This window comes from Cervus canadensis, chromosome 11 (assembly GCF_019320065.1).
Source record: "Cervus canadensis isolate Bull #8, Minnesota chromosome 11, ASM1932006v1, whole genome shotgun sequence".
Lineage (NCBI taxonomy): Eukaryota > Metazoa > Chordata > Mammalia > Artiodactyla > Cervidae > Cervus > Cervus canadensis.
The window spans coordinates 76,011,830-76,034,620 of NC_057396.1; the positions used below are offsets into that span (position 1 = coordinate 76,011,830).

The window sequence follows — 22,791 nt, forward strand, 5'->3', positions numbered from 1 at the left end:
AGTGGGTAGCCGTTCCCTTCTCTAGGGGATCTTCCCAGCTCAGGGATCAAACCTGGTTCTCCTGAATTGCCAGAAATCTTGACCATCTAAGCCACCAGGGAAGTGGATCACAACAAACTGGAAAATTCTTAAAGAGATGAGAATACCAGATGGCCTTACTTGCCTCCTGAGAAACCTGTTATGCAGGTCAAGAAGCAAAAGTTAGAACCAGACTGGAACAACGGACTGGTTCAAAATTGGGAAAGGAGTACATCAAGTCTTAAGCTCCAATACTTTGGTCACCTAGTGCAAAGAGCTGACTCATTGGAAAAGACGCTAATGCTGGAAAAGATTGATGGCAGGAGAAGAGGGTGACAGGATGTGAGGGTTTGATGCCATCATTGACTCAATGGAAATGAGTTTGAGCAAACTTCGGGAAATGGTGCAGGACAAGGAAGCCTGGTGTGTTGCAGTCCATGGGTCACAAAGAGTTGGACACAACTTAGTGACTGAAAACAAGGCTATATATTGTTCCCCTGTTTATTTAACGTGTATTCAGAGTACATCATGCAAAATACTGGGCTGGATGAATCATAAACTAGAATCAGGAGAAATATCAACAACCTTGGATATGCAGATGATATTCTAATGGCATAGAGTGAAGAGGACCTAAAGAGCCTCTTGATGAGTGTGAAAGAGGAGAGTGAAAATGCTGACCTAAAACTCAATGTTCACTGTGCTGCGCTTTGTCGCTCAGTCATGTCTCCTTGCAAGCCCATGGTCTGTACCCCACCAGGCTCCTCTGTCCTTGGGATTTTCCAGGCCAGAATACTGGAGTGGGTTGCCATGCCCTCCTCCAGGGGATTTTCCCAACCCAGGGGTCAAACCCAGGTCTCCTGCCTTGCAGGTGGATTCTTTACCAGCTGAGCCACCAGGGAAGGCCGAAGCGGAAACTATGTATACAGTGCTATTCTGTGTAAAGTTGCCCAGTCATGTCAGACTCTTTGCGGCCCCGTGGATTCACTAATGTTCACTAACATACGTAAAACAATACCCAATGGTAACTTGCTGCATCAGGGAACTCAAACCAGGGCTCTGTAATAACCTAGAGGGGTGGAAAGGATGGGAGGTGGGGGGAGATTTAAGACGGAAGGGCCATTCTGTACACGTATGGCTAATTCATGTTGATGGATGGCAGAAATCAAACCAACATTGTAAAGCAATCATCAATTAAAAATAAATATAATTTTAAAAAATATGGACTTATGTTCACCAGCTAACAAAAAAGTGCTGAGTAAGCCACCTGCTAAACAAGAGTTCAGTTTTACCTGTATTGCTAAAGGGTATATGTATTTCTTTTAACTAATTACACACTATAATTTTATAAATTAGGAAGAAAAAAGTCTGAAAAATAAAAGTGCTATAATCAATAAAAAATAAAAAAACAACTCAACATTCAAAAAGCTTCCAGATGTACTTTGGCCACTGATATGAAGAGCCAGCTCATTGGAAAAGACAGAGATGCTGGGAAAGATTGACAGCAGGAGGAGAAGAGGGCGACAGAGATGAGATGGTTGGATGGCATCACTGACTCAATGGACGTGAGTTTGAGTGAACTCCAGGAGACAGTAATGGACAGGGAGGCCTGACATGCTGCAATCCATGGGGTTCCAGAGAGTCAGACATGACTGAATGTCTGAACAACAAGAACAATTAGGGATGCTGAGCATCTTCTTATGTGCCCGTTAGCCGTCTGTATGTCTTCTTTTGAAAAATGTCTATTCAGGTCTTTTGCCCATTTTTGATTCAGTTGTTTGTTCGTTTGATATTAGGTAGTATGAGCTCTTGGTATATTTTGGATATTAATTCCTTGTTGGCTACATCACTGGCAAGTATTTTCTCCAGTTCCATGCATTGTCTTTTCATTTTTTCAATGGTTTCCCTTGTTGTGCAAAAACATTTTTTAACTTGAAAGCTATTTATTTTGAATTGCTAGACTCTCAATATTTTGAATAAATATTAATTTTTAAAAAACCAATATATTCTTATTTAAACAGAATTAAAAGTGTGCCTTTTGATACAGTCTGTTTTATATTTAGGATTTTAAAGTGATATTTGGGAATCAAAGCAATATTTTAACAAAAATTCTAATTTGTATGAACAAAGAAGTTGTGGCCTAGAGTTTTATTAATAAATTAAAAGATATGCAATTTCTTTTTTATGGATCAAAAGAAAAATGTTCTTTTTAATTGATTATGTTTGATTGACAAAATCATGTTAGTTTCAGGTGTATATAGTTAAATCATTTGGTGGTTGTATATACACACACACACACACACACATATACATATATTTTATATTCATTTTTACAATTCTTTTCCATTATAGTTTATTACAAGACACTGAACACTGTTGCCTACATTATACAGTAAATCCTTGTTGTTTATCTATTTTATAAATGGTAATGTGTATCTGTCAATCTCATATTCACATTTGTACCTCCCCCTCTTCCTCTTTGGTAATCCTAAGCTTGCTTTCTATGTCTGTGAGTCTGTTTCTCTTCTGTAAATAGGTTCACTTTTACTATTTTTTATATTCCACATATAAGTGATCTCCTATAGTATTTATCTTTCTCTGACTTACTTCACTTAGTATAATAATCTCTAGATCCATCTTTGTCACTGCAAAGAGGATTATTTCATTCTTTTGTGGCTGATTAACATTTCATGTAGATATATATCTTCTTTATCCATTCATAAGTCAATGAGCACTTAGATGGCTTCCAGGTCTTGGTTATTGTAAGTAGTGCTACCATGAACATTGGAGTGGGTGTATCTTTTTGAACTAGAGCTTTTGTCTTTACTGGATAAATGCCCAGGAATGCAATTGCTGAATCATATGCTAGATCTATTTTCAGTTTTCTAAGTAACTTCCATTCTGTTTTGCATAATCACTGCAACAATTTACACTTTCAGCAATGGTGTAGGAAGGTTCCCTTTTCTCCACATCTTCTACATTTTTTATTTGTAGACTTTTTGATGATAGCCATTTTGACGGGTGTGAGATGATATCTCATAGTAGCTTTGATTTGCATTTTTCTATTAGTTAATAATGCTGACCATCTTTTCACGTGCCTGCTGACCACCTGTATGCCTTCTACAGAGAAATGTCTGTTTAGGTCTTCTAACCATTTATAAAATTTGTTTATTTATGGGTTTTTATTGTTGTTGTTGTTGAGTTACAAAAGCTTTTTTTATTTTGGGGAATTAATCCCTTGTTGGTCACTCTGCTTGCAAAAATTGTCTCCCAGTCTGTGGGTTATTATTTCATTGCAAAAACTTCTAAGTTTAATTAGACCCCATTTGTTTATTTTTGCTTTTATTTATTTTCCCTTGGAAAACTGATCCAAGAAAGTATTGCTACAACTTACGTTAAAGACTTCTTCACTTATGTTCTCTTCTAGAAATTTATAATTTCAGGTCTTATGTTTAACTCTTTGAGTTTATTTTTGTATGTGGTATGAGAGAATGTTTTAATCTCATTGTTTTACAAATGTTGTCCAGTTTTTCTACCACCACTTCCTGAAAAGATTGTCCTTTTTTCACTGTATATTCTTACCTTTTTGTAATTGATTAATTGACTATAACCATGTGGGTTTATTTTGGATTCTGTATTCTATTCCATTGGTTTGTGTGTCTATTTTTGTGCCAATATCTCCTACTTTGGTTACTGTACCTTTACAGTATAACCTGAAGTCTGGGAGTGTGATACCTCCAGCTTTGTTCTTTTTCTTCAAAATTGCTTTGCCAATTATGGGTCTTTTATGGTTCCATATAATCTTTAGGATTGTTTGTCCTATTTCTGTGAAAAAGGTCATGGGAATTTTGATAATGATTGCATTAAGTATGTATATCTCTTTGGATACCATGACACTTTTAATAGCATTAATTCTTCCAACTCAAGAGCATGGGCTATGCATTTTCCATCTCTTTACATAATTTTCAGTTTCCTATATTGGTGTTTAATAGTTTTCAGAGTACAGGTCTTTCACGTCCTTGATAGAATTTATTTCTAGATATTTTAGGTTTTTTGATATGATTTTAAATAGGACTATTTGCTTTCTCTTTCTGATATTTCATTGCTAGTGTACATAAATGGAGCAGTTTTCTGTATATTAATTTTGTAATCTGCAATCTTGCTGAATTCACTTAATAGTTCTAATAGCTTTTTGGCGGTTTTTTTGGAAGAAGGACTTTTACACAATATAAAGTCTCATATATCATATACAAAAGTGACAGTTTTACCTTCCCTTCCAAGTTGAATAACCTGTAATTTTGTTTCTTGTCTGATTGCTGTGGCTAGGACTCCCAAACTGTATTAAATGGAAGTGGTGAGGGGGCATTCTTGTCAAGTCAAACTGGAAGGCTTTCAGATTTTCACCATTGTGTACTATGTTGGATGTGGTTTTGTTATAAAATGGCCTTTATCATGTTAAGATTTGTTCCCTCTCTACCCACTTGGATGAGATTTTTTTTTAAATCATGAATAGACAGTGGATATTGTCAAACTCTTGGCTTGAATCTATTGAGATTACCATGTAATGGAATTAAAAATTTTTTTTTCATTTAAAATATTTTTTATTGGCATATAGTTGATTTACAATGTTGTGTGAACTTCAGGTATACAACAAAGTGAATCAGTTATGCATATACAAATATCTACTTTGTTTTAGATTCTTTTCCCATATAGGCTACTATGTGATTTTCTTTTTTTTTTTTTTTCTCAATAGCCAAGATGTTTATTATTTTTTTTATTATTATTTTTTTTTCCAGTGGGTTTTGTCATACATTGATATGAATCAGCCATGGATTTACATGTATTCCCAATCCCGATCCCCCCTCCCACCTCCCTCTCCACCCGATTCCTCTGGGTCTTCCCAGTGCACCAGGCCCGAGCACTTGTCTCATGCATCCCACCTGGGCTGGTGATCTGTTTCACCATAGATAGTATACATGCTGTTCTTTTGAAATATCCCACCCTCACCTTCTCCCACAGAGTTCAAAAGTCTGTTCTGTATTTCTGTGTCTCTTTTTCTGTTTTGCATATAGGGTTATCGTTACCATCTTTCTAAATTCCATATATATGTGTTAGTATGCTGTAATGTTCTTTATCTTTCTGGCTTACTTCACTCTGTATAATGGGCTCCAGTTTCATCCATCTCATTAGGACTGGTTCAAATGAATTCTTTTTAATGGCTGAGTAATATTCCATGGTGTATATGTACCACAGCTTCCTTATCCATTCATCTGCTGATGGGCATCTAGGTTGCTTCCATGTCCTGGCTATTATAAACAGTGCTGCGATGAACATTGGGGTGCACGTGTCTCTTTCAGATCTGGTTTCCTCAGTGTGTATGCCCAGAAGTGGGATTGCTGGGTCATATGGCAGTTCTATTTCCAGTTTTTTAAGAAATCTCCACACTGTTCTCCATAGTGGCTGTACTAGTTTGCATTCCCACCAACAGTGTAAGAGGGTTCCCTTTCTCCACACCCTCTCCAGCATTTATTGCTTGTAGACTTTTGGATAGCAGCCATCCTGACTGGCGTGTAATGGTACCTCATTGTGGTTTGATTTGCATTTCTCTGATAATGAGTGATGTTGAGCATCTTTTCATGTGTTTGTTAACCATCTGTATGTCTTCTTTGGAGAAATGTCTGTTTAGTTCTTTGGCCCATTTTTTGATTGGGTCATTTATTTTTCTGGAATTGAGCTGCAGGAGTTGCTTGTATATTTTTGAGATTAATCCTTTGTCTGTTTCTTCATTTGCTATTTTTCTCCCAATCTGAGGGCTGTCTTTTCACCTTACTTATAGTTTCCTTTGTAGTGCAAAAGCTTTTAAGTTTCATTAGGTCCCATTTGTTTAGTTTTGCTTTTATTTCCAATATTCTGGGAGGTGGGTCATAGAGGATCCTGCTGTGATTTATGTCGGAGAGTGTTTTGCCTATGTTCTCCTCTAGGAGTTTTATAGTTTCTGGTCTTACATTTAGATCTTTAATCCATTTGAGTTTATTTTTGTGTATGGTGTTAGAAAGTGTTCTAGTTTCATTCTTTTACAAGTGGTTGACCAGTTTTCCCAGCACCACTTGTTAAAGAGGTTGTCTTTTTTCCATTGTATATCTTTGCCTCCTTTGTCAAAGATAAGGTGATTTTCTTTTGTTAATGTTGTGTCCCACATTTATTTCTGTGTGATGAGCCATCCACGTGACCATGGAATAAATCAAACTTGTCATGCGTGATGCTAAGACTTCAAATTGCTTTAAAAGTTATCTTTATAACAGTTATCATAACTCCAAATGATTCATGGTGTTCTAATATGCCAAAATTTAAAATCCAGGATAGGCTTTTCTTAGAGATTGGCAAGGACCAATCAGGTCAACCTCTAATTTGAGCCCAATTGCCAATCTATAATTAGGTGGCCTGAATGCATACATGAAGGAGGGAGCATAAAAGGAGTACAAAGTTGAGCATTTGAAGATAGATTGACGCCTTACTTTAAAATTAAGTGCTATTTTTTTCAGTGAATTAAAATATGCCATTATTCTTATTTCTCTTATATTCTGGTCTGATATTTTAAAATTGTCATATGAAGATGTAACTTCTGTATAATGAGTTGATAAAGACAAAAATTGAGCTAATTAAAGATGACCATATAATCATGTTTATTATCACTGAAACAAGAACAGAAACAAACAAAAATTAAGCAATAAACCTATACCCAGACTATTTGGCACCAAGTTTACATTTAAGAATGAATTATCAGCTATCATAATCATTGCTTTAAATTATACTATGAAAATAGACTAGTCCCATTCATCTTTGAACTCATCTTTCTGTCACTCATGAATGTGTGAGTTACACTGGATTGCATAAATGATGTTTCTTTGGGCATGTATTTAAATATGCATTGACTAAAATGAGAGTGGGGATGATCATGAGAAATAATGAAATGTAACTAAGAAGAAACTATGTACTAAGACTTCTAGGTTCAAGGTTGATATTCCTAAGCTATTATTCCTGAGATATCATATTTTTAAGTCATTTGTATCATAGACTTAATAAAGAACTCGAGAAAGTACTCAAAATTTGCATGTTGTTGGCCTAACAACACTTCCCCTAACTTGATCTGACCTGTATGAAACCACCTTATTGTTGTATCTATATAATCAAAATATGAATTTTATAGAAGATGTTGCTTTTTCCACAGCCTTTGTTAAGGCACTCTTGACCTCTCTGTTCCTCAGGCTATAGATCAGTGGATTCAGCATGGGGATGACCACGGCGTAGAACACAGACGCCATTTTGTCTGTGTCCATGGAATGGCGGGAGCCGGGCTGTAGGTACATGAAGGCGCCTGTCCCATAGAAGATGGAGATGGAAGTGAGGTGGGAAGCACAGGTGGAAAAGGCCTTCTGATGTCCTTCTGATGAGCGCACCCTCAGAATAGTGACAAAGATAAACAGGTAAGAGACCAGGATGACCAGGACAGAAACGATGATATTAAAGCCTGCCAAACTGAAAAACACCATCTCACTTCTCTTGTTGTCTGAACATGAGAGAGCCAGGAGAGGAATAGAATCACAGAAAAAGTGATCAATCACATTGGTTCTGCAGAAAGAGAGACTGAATGCATTCCAAGTGTGCACAGAGGCCTCTAGAAAACTAAGAACATAGCATCCTACGACCATCCAGGCACACACTCTTGGTGTCATGATGTTGGTGTAATGGAGTGGTTTACACACCGCTGCATGACGGTCATAGGCCATTGAGGCCAAGAGAAAAGTTTCCATAATGAGAAAGCCACCAAAAAAGAAAAACTGAGCGGCACAAGCATTGTAGGAAATGACCTTGTCTTCCATGAGGAATCCTGCCATCACTTTGGGAGTGACGGCTGTGGAGTAAGCAAAGTCCACCAGAGAGAGATTGCTAAGGAAGAAGTACATGGGGGTGTGGAGACGAGAGTCCAGCAGGATCAGCGTGATCACCCCCAGGTTCCCAACCAGAGTGAGGAGGTAGATGAGCGCGAACACTAGAAAGAGTGGGATCTGCAGTTGTGGGTCACCAGTTATCCCGGCAAGAATGAACTCAGTCACGAACGTACTGTTTTTCTCTAGGGTCAGTTGTACATTTTGTGAGTGTCCTATAGCAATAAGGGGAAAAAAAGGAACTGTTAAGTAACTGAGTCAAAACTATTATAGTGTCCAGTGTATGGATGTGGACTTGGACGATAAAGAAAGCCGAGTGCCAAAGTATTGATACTTTTGAACTATGATGTTGGAGAGGACTCTTGAGCATCCCTTGGGCTGCAAGGAGATCCAACCAGTTCATCCTAAAGGAAATCAGCCCTGAATATTCATTGCAAGGACTGATGCTGAAACTGAAGTTCCAATACTTTGGCCACCTGATGCAAAAAACTGACTCATTGGAAAAGACCCTGATGCTTGGAAGGATTGAAGGCAGGAGAAGAAGGGGACAACAGAAGATGAGATTGTTGGAAGGCATCACTGACTTGATGGGCATGAGGTTGAGCAAACTCTGGGAATTGGTGATAGACAGTGAAGCCTGGCATGCTGCAGTCCATGGGGTCGCAAACAGTCAGGCATGACTGAGCAACTGAATTGAACTGAGCTGAATATTTTATATCAGAATTCTGTAAATTTCACTAGCCCAATAACAAAACATCATTTTTAAACTGATAGGCTTCCCAAGTGGCTCAGTGGTAAAGAATCCACCTGTCACACAGGAGATGCAGGTTCAATCCCTAGGCTGAGAAAATCCTCTGAAGAAGGAAATTGAAACCTACTCCAGTATTATTGCCTGGGAAATCTCATGGACAGAGGAGCCTGGAGGGCTATAGTCCATGGAGTTCCAAAGAATCAGTTATGACTTAGAGACTAAATAGCAACAACAATAGGAAAATAGACTATTCTAGCTTGAAAGAGTTTGTAGATAGTACAACCCAATCTTCTAACCTAGTAATTGATAAAAATTTAAGTTCAGAAAAAGAGGTAACTTATGAAAATGACTTCCCTCATGGCTCAGATGGTAAAACGTCTGCCTACAATGCAGGATACCGAGGTTTAATCCCTGGGTTAGGAAGATCTCCTGGAGAAGGAAATGGCAACCCACTCCAGTATTCTTGCCTGGAAAATCCACTGGACAGAAGAGCCTGGTAGGAAGTCCAGGGTTGCAAAGAGTTGGCTACGACTGAGTGACACATATGAAAAATTACAAGATTTTTACTAAATGAGATATGTTGGCATCACAAGTCAGACTTTAAAAACTGATACAGAATAGTCATGTAATAAAATAGGTTACTGCAATTTACTTCATTTCACTACTATTGTATCAAGGGGAATATAATTGATCTTCTAACAACAGAAGTCTTAATATATCATGTTCTAGGTTCCTTATTGCAAAATTCAGAGTTATATTGAAGAAAGAAGAGAAAACCACTAGACCTTTCATGCATGACCTAAATCAAATCCCTTATGAATATACAGTAGAAGTGACAAACAGATTCAAGGGCTTAGATCTGATAGACTGAGTGCTTGAAGAACTATGGACAGAGGTTCATGACATTATACAAGAGGCAGTGGTCAAGATCGTCCCCAAGAGAAACAAATGCAAAAAGGCAAAATGGTTGTGGGCCTTAGGAAGTATCGCTATGAACAAAGCTAGTGGAGGTGTTGAAATTCCTGCTGAGCTATTTCAAATCATAAAAGATGATGCTGTGAAAGTGCTGCAGTCAATATGGTAGCAAATTTGGAAAACTCAGCAGTGGCCACAAGACTGGAAAAGGTCAGTTTTCATTCCAATCCCAAAGAAGGGCAATGCCAAAGAATGGTCAAACTACCACACAATTGCACTCATCTCACATGCTAGCAAAGTAATGCTCAAAATTCTCCAAGCCAATCTTCAACAATACGTGAATTGTGAACTTCCAGATGTTCAAGCAGTATTAAAAAAGGCAGAGGAACCAGAGATCAAATTGCCAACATCCATTGGATCATTGAAAAAGCAAGAGTGTTCCACAAATACATCTACTTCTGCTTTATTGACTATGCCAAAGCCTTTTACTGTGTGGATCACAACAAACTGTGGAACATTCTTAAAGAGATGGGAATACCAGACCACCTTACCTGCCTCCTGAGAAATCTGTATACAGGTCAAGAAGCAACAGTTAGAACTGAACAAGGAACAACAGACTGGTTCCAAACTGGGAAAGGAGTATGTCAAGGCTGTATATCGTCACCCTGCTTATTTAACTTATATGCAGAGTACATCATGAGAAACTCTGGGCTGGATGAAGCATGAACTAGAATCAAGATTGCTGGGAGAAATTATCAATAACCTCAGCTATTCAGATGACACCACCCTTATGGCACAAAGTGAAGAGGAACTAAAGAGCCTCCTGATGAAAGTGAAAGAGGAGAGTGAAAACGCTGGCTTAAAACTCAACATTTAGAAAACTAAGATCATGGCATCCGGTCCCATCACTTCATGGCAAATAGATGGGGAAACAATGGAAACTGACAAATTTTATTTTTTTGGACTCCAAAATCACTGCAGATGGTGACTGCAGCCATGAAATTAAAAGATTGTTGCTCCTTGGAAGAAAAGCTATGACCAAACTAGACAGCATATCGAAAAGCAGAGACATTACTTTGCCAACAAAAGTCCGTCTAGTCAAAGCTATGGTTTTTCTATTAGTCATGTAGAGATGTGACATTTGGACTATAAAGAAAGGTGAGCACTGAAGAATTGATGCTTTTGAACTGTGGTGTTGGACATACTCTTGAGTGTCCCTTGGACTGCAAGGAGATCAAACCAGTCAATCCAAAAGGAAATCAACCCTAAATATTCTTTGGAAGGACTGATGCTGAAGCTGAAACTCCAATGCTTTGGCCACCTGATGTGTAGAACTGACTCATTTGAAAAGACCTTGATGCTGGGAAAGATTGAAGGCAGGAGGAGAAGGGGATGACAGAGGATGAGAGGTTGGGTGGCATCACCGACTCAATGTACTTGAGTTTGAGAAAGTCCAGGAGTTGGTGATGGACAGGGAGGCCTGGCATGCTGAAGTCCATGAGACCGCAAAGAGTCGGACATGATGGAGTGACTGAACTGAACTGAGTCTTCAGTAGCCTCAGAGGATAATAGGAAACATGCTCAGTTGCTCGGTCATTTCCAACTCTTTTGACCCTATGGCCTTAGCCTGCCAGGCTCCTCTGTCTATGGGATCTCCCAGGCAAGAATACTGGAGTGGGTAGCCATTCCCTTCTCCAGGAGATCTTCCAGACCCAGGAACAAAACCTGGGTCTCCTGTATTTTGGGCAGATTCTTTACCATCTGATCCAGACCCCTGGGTCAATAGGATACATAGAATGTATAATTCCAACACAGTAGGCTACTGTAGAAAATCCTGTAGAAAGAATAAAGACATCCAGAGAATAAACATTAAAAAAGTGGTTCCAAGCTAGAGACATCTGGGTCCACAATCCTGCTCCATCCTGTCCTAGATGACTGACTCTGGGTATCACTCAACACCATTTGTCCATCAGTTTTTTTCTTGAACTCATCATCAAACTGGAGTGACAATGAAACCTGGCATGGTAGGCTTTTACACACTATGACTAGGACAGAGTTATTTGTTTCTGTATTGATTATAGGAGTGGATGTTGTGATCGAGGAATTCCAGATAACTGTAAATCAAACATCTTATGTCCTCACTCACTCCATTTGCTTCTGTTCCAGATTACTTCCACTGTCATATTCCAATTATGCCTTCCTCTAACTGTCACACAATATTTCTCTTCTACTCAGATAGTGGCCAGCACAGCTATACCAAGTATGAATTAATTTATTTTCTGAATCATCCTGTGTATTAGCTAGGGTTTCTGAGCCTCGGTTTCTCCATATCTAAAGTTGATGCAACAATATTTCCTGGCACTTAGTAGGATTCAATCAATGCAGATAATCTTACAGTTAGAAGATAGTGATGGAATCTATCAAGGGACCTAAAATATAAGGTCCTGACATTAAGGAAATAGATTTCTGAGGTAAAGGAAAGCTCCCATGTCAAGAATGAAGTCTGAGATGCTATAATTTCACCCAATTCATTTTCTCTGCATTAATCTCATTAATCTACACAATAGATAATGATGGTGTGGAACAGGGTGGTAGGGAGAAAGGCAAGGAGAAATTACCAGACTCTACATATATTTCTATAAAGTAGAGCTTGCTGGATTTCCTGATGTAGTAAATGTAGGATATTAGAGAAAGAGGGGAAAATGATGATTCCATTTGTTCATATAAATCATGAAGGGAATGGAGTAGACGAAGTAGATGTTTGAGGAAGAACAAGAATGATGATTTCAGATTAGCCATGGTGAGTTGGAGATTCTTCTTGGCTGTCTAACTTAGAAGGGTTGCATAAACAATTGGACTGGTTGCACCAGAATTTATTAATTCTAATTATATTGGCAATTTGCAACTGGTTTAACCTTCATATATCATATTAAATCCACACAGGTAAATCAGACCATTAAAGGAAAGAGTTTGGAGAAAAAAATCAGAGTATGATAATGTTACAAATTTAAGAACATGGAACAATACAGCATTAAAAGGAAAGTGGGAGAGAAAATTGGCAGCACAGAGATGGCTGTGAGGGAAGCCCTGTCCCAGGATGCAGATTTCAGGTGGACAAGTTGGTAAAGGGAACTTCCAGATATCCTGGTTATGCTGATAAATGTAAATCCTTCTGTAAATTCCAGAAGGAATAGAGTGATTTCAGGATTTGGGCAGGAGTGACTGCTGGGTTTAGAAAGAGGGATATGAAGAGATGTGGACATTATTTAACATGAGTTTAGGGCTGACTTGAATTCCTCAGCTTGGTGAATGACACACCAGTAAAGAGAATCAGATTAGTCCTCAGGTCTAATCTCTAGATTAGACTGTCTAGAGGGTGCCAACCAGGCTATGAGGCTGTGGGGTGGGAGGGGAGGGTGAAGGTCTTGACAGGAGCCTGTAGCTGTCCATTCTCTCTGTACTCCTGCTGCTGGTGGTAGGGAGGCACCGGGAGGCATTATCATTCAGAGAAGACTCCCTCTTGGATCCTACTTACCTTAATCAATACTCATATTAGATGTCCCTAAATCTGGGGGTAGAATGTACTGAAAGCATTTCATTTTGTGTGTGTGTGTTTTTTTAACCATCTTTATTCTCAACAAAATGAAGGAGTCAGTCTTAATCCTGCACTTTCCTACAAGGGAGAAAAAATAGTTTCAAGCACATTCGTGTGTTAACATTAATCTACTGAAAAGGTAGAATTATAAAATGTGTTTAAATCATGTATTGACCTTTTAGCAATCTTTTTTAGTTTTTTTGGGGGGAGGGGGATTGGGTCACCACATATTGGATGTTCAGGACATAATGTAAAAGGATAAAAGATGTCCTGTGCCCTTAGTACAATTCAAATTTGTTCTTCAAAGAATAGCATGAGTTTCAAAGCTTCCATGAAGTCTTCAAAACCTGCTCCTCTCTAGACACTGCCATTCTGTTACAACCTATGGAGCACCACTGACCATCTGGTTACTTATAATAATTTGTTTTGTCTTAATTTAAGCTGTATCTCCCATATAGGACTTCAATACTATGTAAGCAGATGTACAAACTTAAATAATGAACTAAACTTCGGTAGCTAGAAACTACTGCTGCTGCTGCTAAGTCACTTCAGTCATATCCGACCCTGTGTGACCCAATAGATGGCAGCCCTCCAGGCTCCCCCGTCCCTGGGATTCTCAAGGCAAGAACACTGGAGTGGGTGGCCATTTCCCTCTCCAATGTGTGAACTTACTATTTTCAGGGAGCCACATGCATGCTATGCTTCCATTGATTTATCATCCAACCATGTGAGATATTATTCCCATTTAACATATGGGGAAACTGAAGCTTGCTGACAAGGAGTAATGCAATGAAATCCATTAAACTATCTAATAGCAGAGCTGGTATTTGAAGTAATGTCATTCTGAATCAAAGCTTGAGTTTTTGAAATATTCTCCTTATATTTTATATGTAATCTCTCTACCCCAGCTCTGGGCACAGAAATGTTTTTCATTATATTGGTCTATTTATGAATGAATAAAGAAACCAGGGCGGCGAAGAATTGATGCTTTTGAATTGTGGTGTTGGAGAAGAGTCTTGAGAGTCCCTTGGACTGAAAGGAGATCCAACCAGTCCATCCTAAAGGAAATCAGTCCTGAATATTCACTGGAAGGACTGATGCTGAAGCTGAAACTCCAGTACTTTGGCCACCTGATGTGAGGAACTGACTCATTGGAAAAGACTCTGATGCTGGGGAAGATTGAAGGTGGGAGGAGAAGGGGACAACAGAGGATGAGATGGTTGGATGGCATTGCCGACTTGAAAACATGAGTTTGCATAGGCTTGGGGAGTTGATGATGGATAGGGAAGCTTGGCATGCTGTGGTCCATGGCGTCACAAAGAGTCAGACACTACTGAGCAACTGCACTGAGCTGATTCATGAATGACTAATTAGTGAGTGTGTTATTCACAAGTAATGTGGAGAAATAAAGAGCATGGACTTTTGGAATCGAATATACAATTAGCTGTTGGGAATTTAGCTAATGTACTTTCTTTCTGAATCCAATTTGAGTAACAAGGACTATATGCACATGTTTATAATCAAATTCCTCTTCCCTCTATCAAGAAAGAAAAGGAAAGGAAAGGATACATCTACATTTGAAAGTTACATAAGTTTTGAATAATGCCAATTAATAAGCCACATTAAATGCTAGAATTTGTTCAGTAATTCATCCAACATTCATTCTTTCTCCAGCTACCAAGTCCTTACAATACATGAGGTCTGGAATGATATAAAAAACATATTCCCTGGTCAGAAAGTATAGAAGACCAAAAGAAACATATAAAATGTTGATTATTTCAGATATTTCTATTCTTTATTCCCAAGCAGAGAGCACTGTTTTTGTCCCTCAAGCCAGTGGGGTGGTACCATGGTCTCATTTATTTATGCTATAGTTCACTGGCCAATGCATCTAATAGTTAATCAATCTAGGTGCCTAATGCCAGCAAATCTTCAGAATAAAAACTAAAGTCCAGGATCCCTCATTCCCATATATTCTTTATTCTAGTGTGATTTTTACACCTCTCCTTTCAGTGCATTTTTATAGTTGGTCACTTAGCCAGGGTCCCCCTTATCTTATTTTTCTCTATTCCTTCTCTTTTTCATTAATGTTGTTAAGTACTCTCCAAATTATAATAAAATTTCAAATTGAGATCCAATTTGATACTCTCAAAGAACTTGGGATTAGCCAGCATAGCTAATATTACCATACTCCAAGAGAGGAACCTAAAATTGAAAAAGGTTTAACAACTTATCCAAGCTCTACAAGCTCATGTATGGCAAAGCAGGGACTCAGGATCCTCTTGTTCCTTTATTTATTATTTTTTTGCAAGATAAATACATATCCTCCTTAAGAATTTCCATGTTATTTGTGACTCAGTCTGTCATTAAAAATCACAGACACATAGTGACATTCAAAACATTCAGTATTCAGTTATGAATAAATCAAGAGGGAAATAGGCACCTTGATATATTTTCCTGGTTACCTCTGGCCCTGAGAATTTATACAAATTGTAAATTTGATCAGAGGCTTACCTGGCTCCCTGAAAAACGAATAAGCAAATTCACTGATTTCACATATGAGACTCAAATCAGAAATTCAATTCATAAAAGATGAGAAACACTCAATTGAGATGTTCTTCTTAGTCTTTAATCAAAGGGGAAAAGTTCTTCAGAACAAAGAGAGATTCAGAAAAAAAGCAATGCCACAGAAGTAGCTAACATGATTGTACGGTAAGAGTTGCTGATCTGTCTCCTCAGATAAGTCACTTAATTGCTTTATGTCACTATGTGCTCATTTATAAAATGGAGATATTAGAAAGGCAGCCCCAGACAACACCCTTGCTGAAAGACCACTGCTGTCATGAGAAAAGAAGACAATCCCTGTAGTGTCCTGAAAATGGCGATCATCATAAGCAAAGTCATGAGTACTTGCAGGTATTTGCCCTGGTTGTTACTGCAGGCTCCCAGTTTGGGGAGATCTCACTCCGGGGAGATGCCATAGAAGGTAACAGGCACCACTGACAATCAGTTGAATGAATGAATGGTTAAGGAACTCTGGCACTTGGCCTTTTACATATAAAGTCAAATGTGCTTGGGAACTGAAAAAGAGAGTTATACACCCATGGAACTCTCAGAGGACAAAGCTCCCATGAGAGCAACAATAGGTCCTTACCTCAGACTACTGGACAAAAAGTGATGAATGTGTGCATAGGAATCCAGTTCTGCTTGCTGAGGTAGACTGTGAGTGTATTAACATAACTTGTATTAATTCTCTTTGATGATGCTAAAATCAAGTTACACTGTTACTTCTAGGGCCGAATATTGGCATAAACATGGAATAACAGACAGAAGTCTGTTATTAAGCCAAATTGATTTCAGACAGAATTGCATGCCTTAATTCATCTCAAACATTTGCACCATTGACAGGAATTATTCATTCATTCATTCAATTGTGTATTGGTCCCAGATGAGTCTAGGCATAGTCCTGGCCATAACCATAGAAAACAAGCATGTTCATAGTCTCACATGCTTAGGTTTATAGGAGAAGACAAACATTAAGCAAACTCACATACAAGGGTACACAATTATAAATAGAACAAGATGCCCACATGAGAATGAATAATGAAAATCTACTTTTGCAAATCTTCGTTTATCTGACTGTGTTGGATCTTAGTTGGCACGTGGATCTTCATTGCACAAGGCGGGATCTTTCGTTGTTTCAAGTGGGCTCAGTTGCTCCTCTGCATGGGGGATCTTAGATCTCGGACCAGGGATCGAATCTGTTGCCTAAATTGCAAGGCAGTTGCAAGCTGGATTTCTAACCAGTGACTACCATAGGGAAGTCCCATAAAACATACTTTCAATGACAGGCAGAAGGTTTTCTCAGGAGAATCAGCACCTCAGCCAATACATGAAGGATGGATAGACATAGTAAGAGTGAGTGATAGTCATTCAATCGTGTCTGACTCCTTGCGATCCCGTGGACTATAGCCTGCTAGGCTCCTCTGTTTCATGCAGTTCTCCAGGCAAGAATCCTGGAGTGCACTGCCATTTCCTTCTCCATCGCATAGGAAGGATTGCCCAAACAGAGTGAAAAGCTACAGTGTCTTCAAGTTGTTAAAGAAGTTGGCAGAATCAAAAGAAGCCAGAGGGACCGCAGCACAGTTAGCAATACTTGTTCCTTGAAAGTTTGTTTTCAATGTCCTCACCAGAACAAAAGTTCATAAACAAATACAAACAAACAAAAATGCCCATCCCAAACACCAAAATTATCAGGAGGAATGATTGGTGTGGACCATAGGACCAGCATGGACAACTGGTAAGAATAACTCAAATCTTGTCCTGCATAAAGCAAAAACCACTGGGACTAACAGTTAGGTTCAGATTGGTGTACATTTTATTCCCACTAATTTGGAGACATGCATCGTTGTGTGCCAAGCCATAACCTATTTCTCAAGGAGAATCCATCATTCCTAAAATCTATTTCTTATAGCCTATCAGTTTTAAAAGCCCCAGTGCAGTAATTCCTAGAATTTTCCTTGTCATATTGTGTTGCATGGAAAAATCAGTTCAGATTCTGCTTTTTTGACTTTCTTTTAGATGCTTTTGTCATTAAAATCATACATAATGGCCTGCCTCAGAGAATCCTGCTCCTCTGCCTGACTGTTGATCTAAAAGCCTTTGTTCAGAACTTTGTCCATCTGGAGATGTCAGGAAGGAAGAAATTAACACACTCCCTGCCTGATGCTTGCCATCCTAGGATATATTTGCAAGATTAATGGACTTTTTTCTTTGTTTCCTGATCCATAAAAGAACCTGGCATCCAGACCCCATAAAATGGTTATTTTGAGACATTAGTCTGTATCTTCTCAATCACCCAGCTCTCTCTGATTCACTGGCCTGTAATTCATTCTCTCCAATTCATGCATCTAGCAGAGCAAGCTTAGACTCGGTAACAATTTGAGTAATTCATGTCTACACTACGGAGGCATGACTAATGGAATTCTCATGCACCAGAGTATTGAGACCATCTTAGACTACCAGTGTTTGTTGTTTATTGTTTTCATCCTGGTAGAAATAGCTGCTACTCTCATTACTAGAAATGCATTAGAATCTTTCTTCTAAGTCCATGGTTGGACTATAGACTGTTAGAGATGTAAGGATATAAAGTGCACACAGGCATATCTAGATTTAAATACCAGATTTTCCATTTTGTACTATGAAACCCTAAACATTTAGGTAACATAGACATGGTACTACGGTATACATCACTGTATCATAATATACTTGGAAAGCAACTTTTATATATAGTCTCATTATAGTGCCTAAAGTGATAATCACTCAAAAATGTTATTATGCTTATTGTTATTCTTTTATTAAGTCTCCCTTAAGAACGCACAACATATTAAATCCTTTTTTTTCCCCAGAAAACATAGACGCTTACGCTTTAAATTGGAATATAAAACGTGCATACAAATTATTATGCTGCAAATAAAAAGTGATGATTATGGTCAGAAAATTACAAGTCAGTTGCTATTAGCGTTTAGAATGACTGCAATGCTGTCTTCATTAACAGTGTAACGTATATATGTTGAAGGGGGAAATAGAACAGGCTCTATCTCGAGAGCGGGACTCCATCTTGGGCTGGACTGTGGACTCTGAGCTCTATGCCCAGTACCTATGGAAACAACACAGCAACTGGAAAGCCAGGCCCCTGGAAGGAAGAGCCCCAGGGCTCTCCATCGCCCTAAAGAATACCCTAATTATCTGTGTAAATTGAAATTAAAGTCGCTCAGTCGTGTCCGACTCTTTGCGACCCCATGGTCCCACCTCATGGACCCACCAGGCTCCTCCGTCCATGGAATTTTCCAAGCAAGAGTACTGGAGTGAGTTGCCATTTCCTTCTCCAGAGGATCTTCTCGACCCAGGGATCGAACCAAGGTCTCCCGCGTTACAGGCAGATACTTTACCATCTGAGCCACCAGGGAAGCATTATCTGTGTAACCGAATAGAATCATACATTCTATTATGCTTATTTGGGTATGACCACAGGCCCATTGATAATTGTCCAGTGTTAACTACCTAGGCTTAAGGCATATGAATTACAGGTTAACTTTGATTGTATCTTTCTTTTTCCTTTGTTCAGACTAGTTTCAGGGAACCTTATACACTTAGGGTATATAAGGCTTTCACAAAAACTCTTTGGGGTCCTTGGCTAAGAGGAAACTCTGCCTTGGGTCCACTGGTGAAATAAACTGCATTGTCTATCTGCATTGTCCTTCTGAGTGAGTTTATTTCCCGGAACATGTGGCTACAATGATACGTGTGTGCATACATATATTATATGGGCTCACTGGGGGCTCAGCTGGTAAAAAAAATCCTCCTGCAATGCAAGAGACCTGGATTCAAATCTGGGTTGGGAGGATTCCCTGGAGAAGGGAAAGGCTACTCACTCCAGTATTTTGGCCTGGAGAATTAATGGACTGTATAGTCCATGGGATCACAAAGAGTCAGACACAACTGAGTGACTGACACTTTAACTTATCTATAATGTATATTATGTTATTTGCATAACATATGTATGACTGCTAAGCATATATTATATGTCAGGCTAAATCTAATACAGTACTCACAAAAATCCCCATATAGACATTATTACTATCATCTTTTAAAAATAAGAAAAAAAAAGACACATTTGAGAAGTTAAGTAACTTCCAAAGAACACACAGCAGGTACATGTGAGAAACCAAGCTACAAAAATCCCATGTATGACATTTAAACTTCATGCTCTTCTCCTAGGAAGGGTGTGCATACACACCACAGAACAGTGGGTATATGGTAGAAGTGGATCACAGTGAGACTGCTTGTCTCAAAAATTGATCCATGGGCATCTAGTTCTTTAATATGGTGATATTTTTTCAAGTATTCTTAATATACTGTGTAACACTTTCATGGGTATTATTTATCTGTGATTCTAAAGTTAAGTTTAGATTTCGCAAATCCAATGTTTTCCCAACTTTATTTAATTCTGGACCTACTTGTAAAGGAACTCCTATAAACTGTATACAGCATAGTGAAAGTCAAGTCGTTCAGTCGTGTCCCACTCTTTGCCACCCCATGGACTGTAGCCTACCAGGCTCCTCCATCCATGGGATTTTCCAGGCAAGAGTACTGGAGTGGGTTGCCATTTCCTTCTCCAGGGAATCTTCCCGACCCAGGGATCGAACCTGGGTCTCCTGCACTGTAGGCAGACGCTTTACCATCTGAGCCACCAGGGAATTTATATAGCATAAGTTTGAGAATAAATGTAGCAACGTAATTCAAAATACTCCTGAGTTCCTCAGATTCATCATGATATTTTCATTTAATGAAAGTAAAAAAGTAAATATGAAAAACAACCAGAGAAGAAAACTAACCGTTATTTTGGCAAGAGCCACAGTGAGAATGAATGCAGCTTTCTCAACATAAGCAACCAATTCAGGGTTGAGTGGAATGACCTAATTGCCTGTAGGTCTATCCTGACAGAAATACCAAAGGAGGTTCTTCTAGGAAAAAGTTCCAAAATGAAAAAAAGAGAAAGTTAGACATAATACTGGAAAAAACTATGTCAATAACACAAATAAACATATTGTGTTTTAAATATTGTTTAAAAATCTTCTAAAGTTTTAATTGTATGTAAACTTAAAATATTTGACAATAAGAGCAAAAGGGGTGGGAATCAATCAGAATTAAACTGCTATATAGTTCTTTCATAATGAAGAAAAATAAATATTAAGGTACAACTTAATAAGTGAAGGATGAAAGTTGCAATAGTAGGGGACCAAAAAAAGGAAAATTAAGTACTTAGTCTGAGGTAACTCTAATCCAAATGAAAGAAAAAAATGAAATAAAACGCTGGTGTGTTGAATAGAAACAAGAGGCAGATTTCAACCAACTGTATCAGTTATTAATTTGTGTCAAAGTCCTACAATTTCCCTTTTGAACTGAAATATATTGAAATGAATATCTTATATATAGGTATCAAACACGTGATAATATAAAACACTTATTTTCTAACTGTTAAAAAAAATGACAGGATGGCTTAAATATGAAAATGGTCAATATTTTCTAAAGCTACTCCAAGATGCAATCCCAATTCCTTTTCTACTGATTTTTTTCTACTCAAGTCACAGCACCATAAAAACCAACAACCCTACAAGATGAGGTTGGATGAAAGCTTAAAAGGAGAAGCAGATTATGGTTTCCCCTCTGTATGGTCCTAAATTACCTCTTTTAAATAGAGGGAATATTGACATACTATATCAATTTCAGATGTACCATGTAATGATTTGATATTTGTATGTATTGCAAAATGATGATCATAAAAGTCTAGGTAACATCCATTCCGATACATAGTTACAATTTTTTCCCTTGTGATGAGGATTTTTAAGATCTGCTCACTTAAAAACGTTCAAACATGCAATATAGGAATATGAACTTTAGTTAGTATGCTGTACATTATACCACCCATGATTTGTTTACTTTATAACCACAAGTTTGCACCTTCTGAATTATCTTATCTGATTAATTTGAATACACCTTTTGGAGAAGGAAATGCCAACCCACTCCAGTATTCTTGCCTGGAAAATCCCATGGAGAGAGGAACCTGGTGGGCTACAGTCCATGGGGTTGCAAAGAGTCGGACACAACTGAGCGACTTCACTTTTCACTTTTGGACCATAAGTGGATTCCTTGACACTACACTTCAAACCTCAAAGTCCTCCACTCTAGATTTCTCATTTCAGAGGGGAACAAAAGTGAAATCCTTCACTACCCTTAGTCTCACTTTCTGTATTGTTTTAATGGAATTAGTGATTCCCACCCTTGATGTTTCATACAGTGGTTTGGAGATGAAATAAGATGGAGGATGTGAAATGCTCAGTAAATCACTCAGTCTACATAAAGATTCTTCCTGTTATCAGAGAGTGCTGTCCAAGGTCATTCTGACTAACGTATTGCAGCAGTGTCACTGTGAAGGGAAAGGCCTCCAGCACTGAGACCCCCTTGCAATAAAATAAAATCAAGTGAACAAGGTGCCCGGGGCACCAGGTTATTCTCACTCTAGTGAGACTGAATAAAGTCCGATTGGGACTGAAGGGGTTTCCCTAGTAGCTCAGAAGGTAAAGCGTCCACCTGCAATGCGGAGACCCGGATTTGATCCCTGGGTTGGGAAGTTCCCCTGGAGAAGGGAATGGCAGCCCACTCCAGTATTCTTGCCTGGAGAATTCCATGGACAGAGGAGCCTGGTGGGCTACAGTCCAGGGGGTCACAAAGAGTCGGATAAGACTGAGCAACTAACACACACACTGGGACTTAAGGGTCTGATGACAAATGTCTTGAAGGGGACTACTCTGACATGAAGCTCTCAGGAACAAGCTCTCCTGTGATCCATCCACAGGCCCAGGCCTCATGTACTGAATATTTTAATTAAAACCTTGCCTGTGGGGACCAAGTACTTAGGGAACTAATTAAGGAAAGTCATGGGTGTTTGAGTTGGTATTTCTTCTCCAGTATACCCATCTGTTCTCAAAAATAAAGAAAAAGAGGCT

The 22,791-nt window shown here is 38.6% G+C and overlaps 1 non-coding gene and 1 pseudogene across 1 annotated transcript; both read right to left on the reverse strand.

Moving 5' to 3' along the window:
* Positions 1-7,216: 7,216 nt before the first annotated feature.
* On the reverse strand, positions 7,217-16,896 carry LOC122449386 (annotated as a pseudogene).
* Positions 16,897-20,409: 3,513 nt separating this feature from the next.
* TRNAC-ACA lies at positions 20,410-20,481 on the reverse strand. Its single transcript has one exon. It is a non-coding gene; the product is annotated as a tRNA-Cys (tRNA).
* Between the last annotated feature and the right edge of the window lie 2,310 nt (positions 20,482-22,791).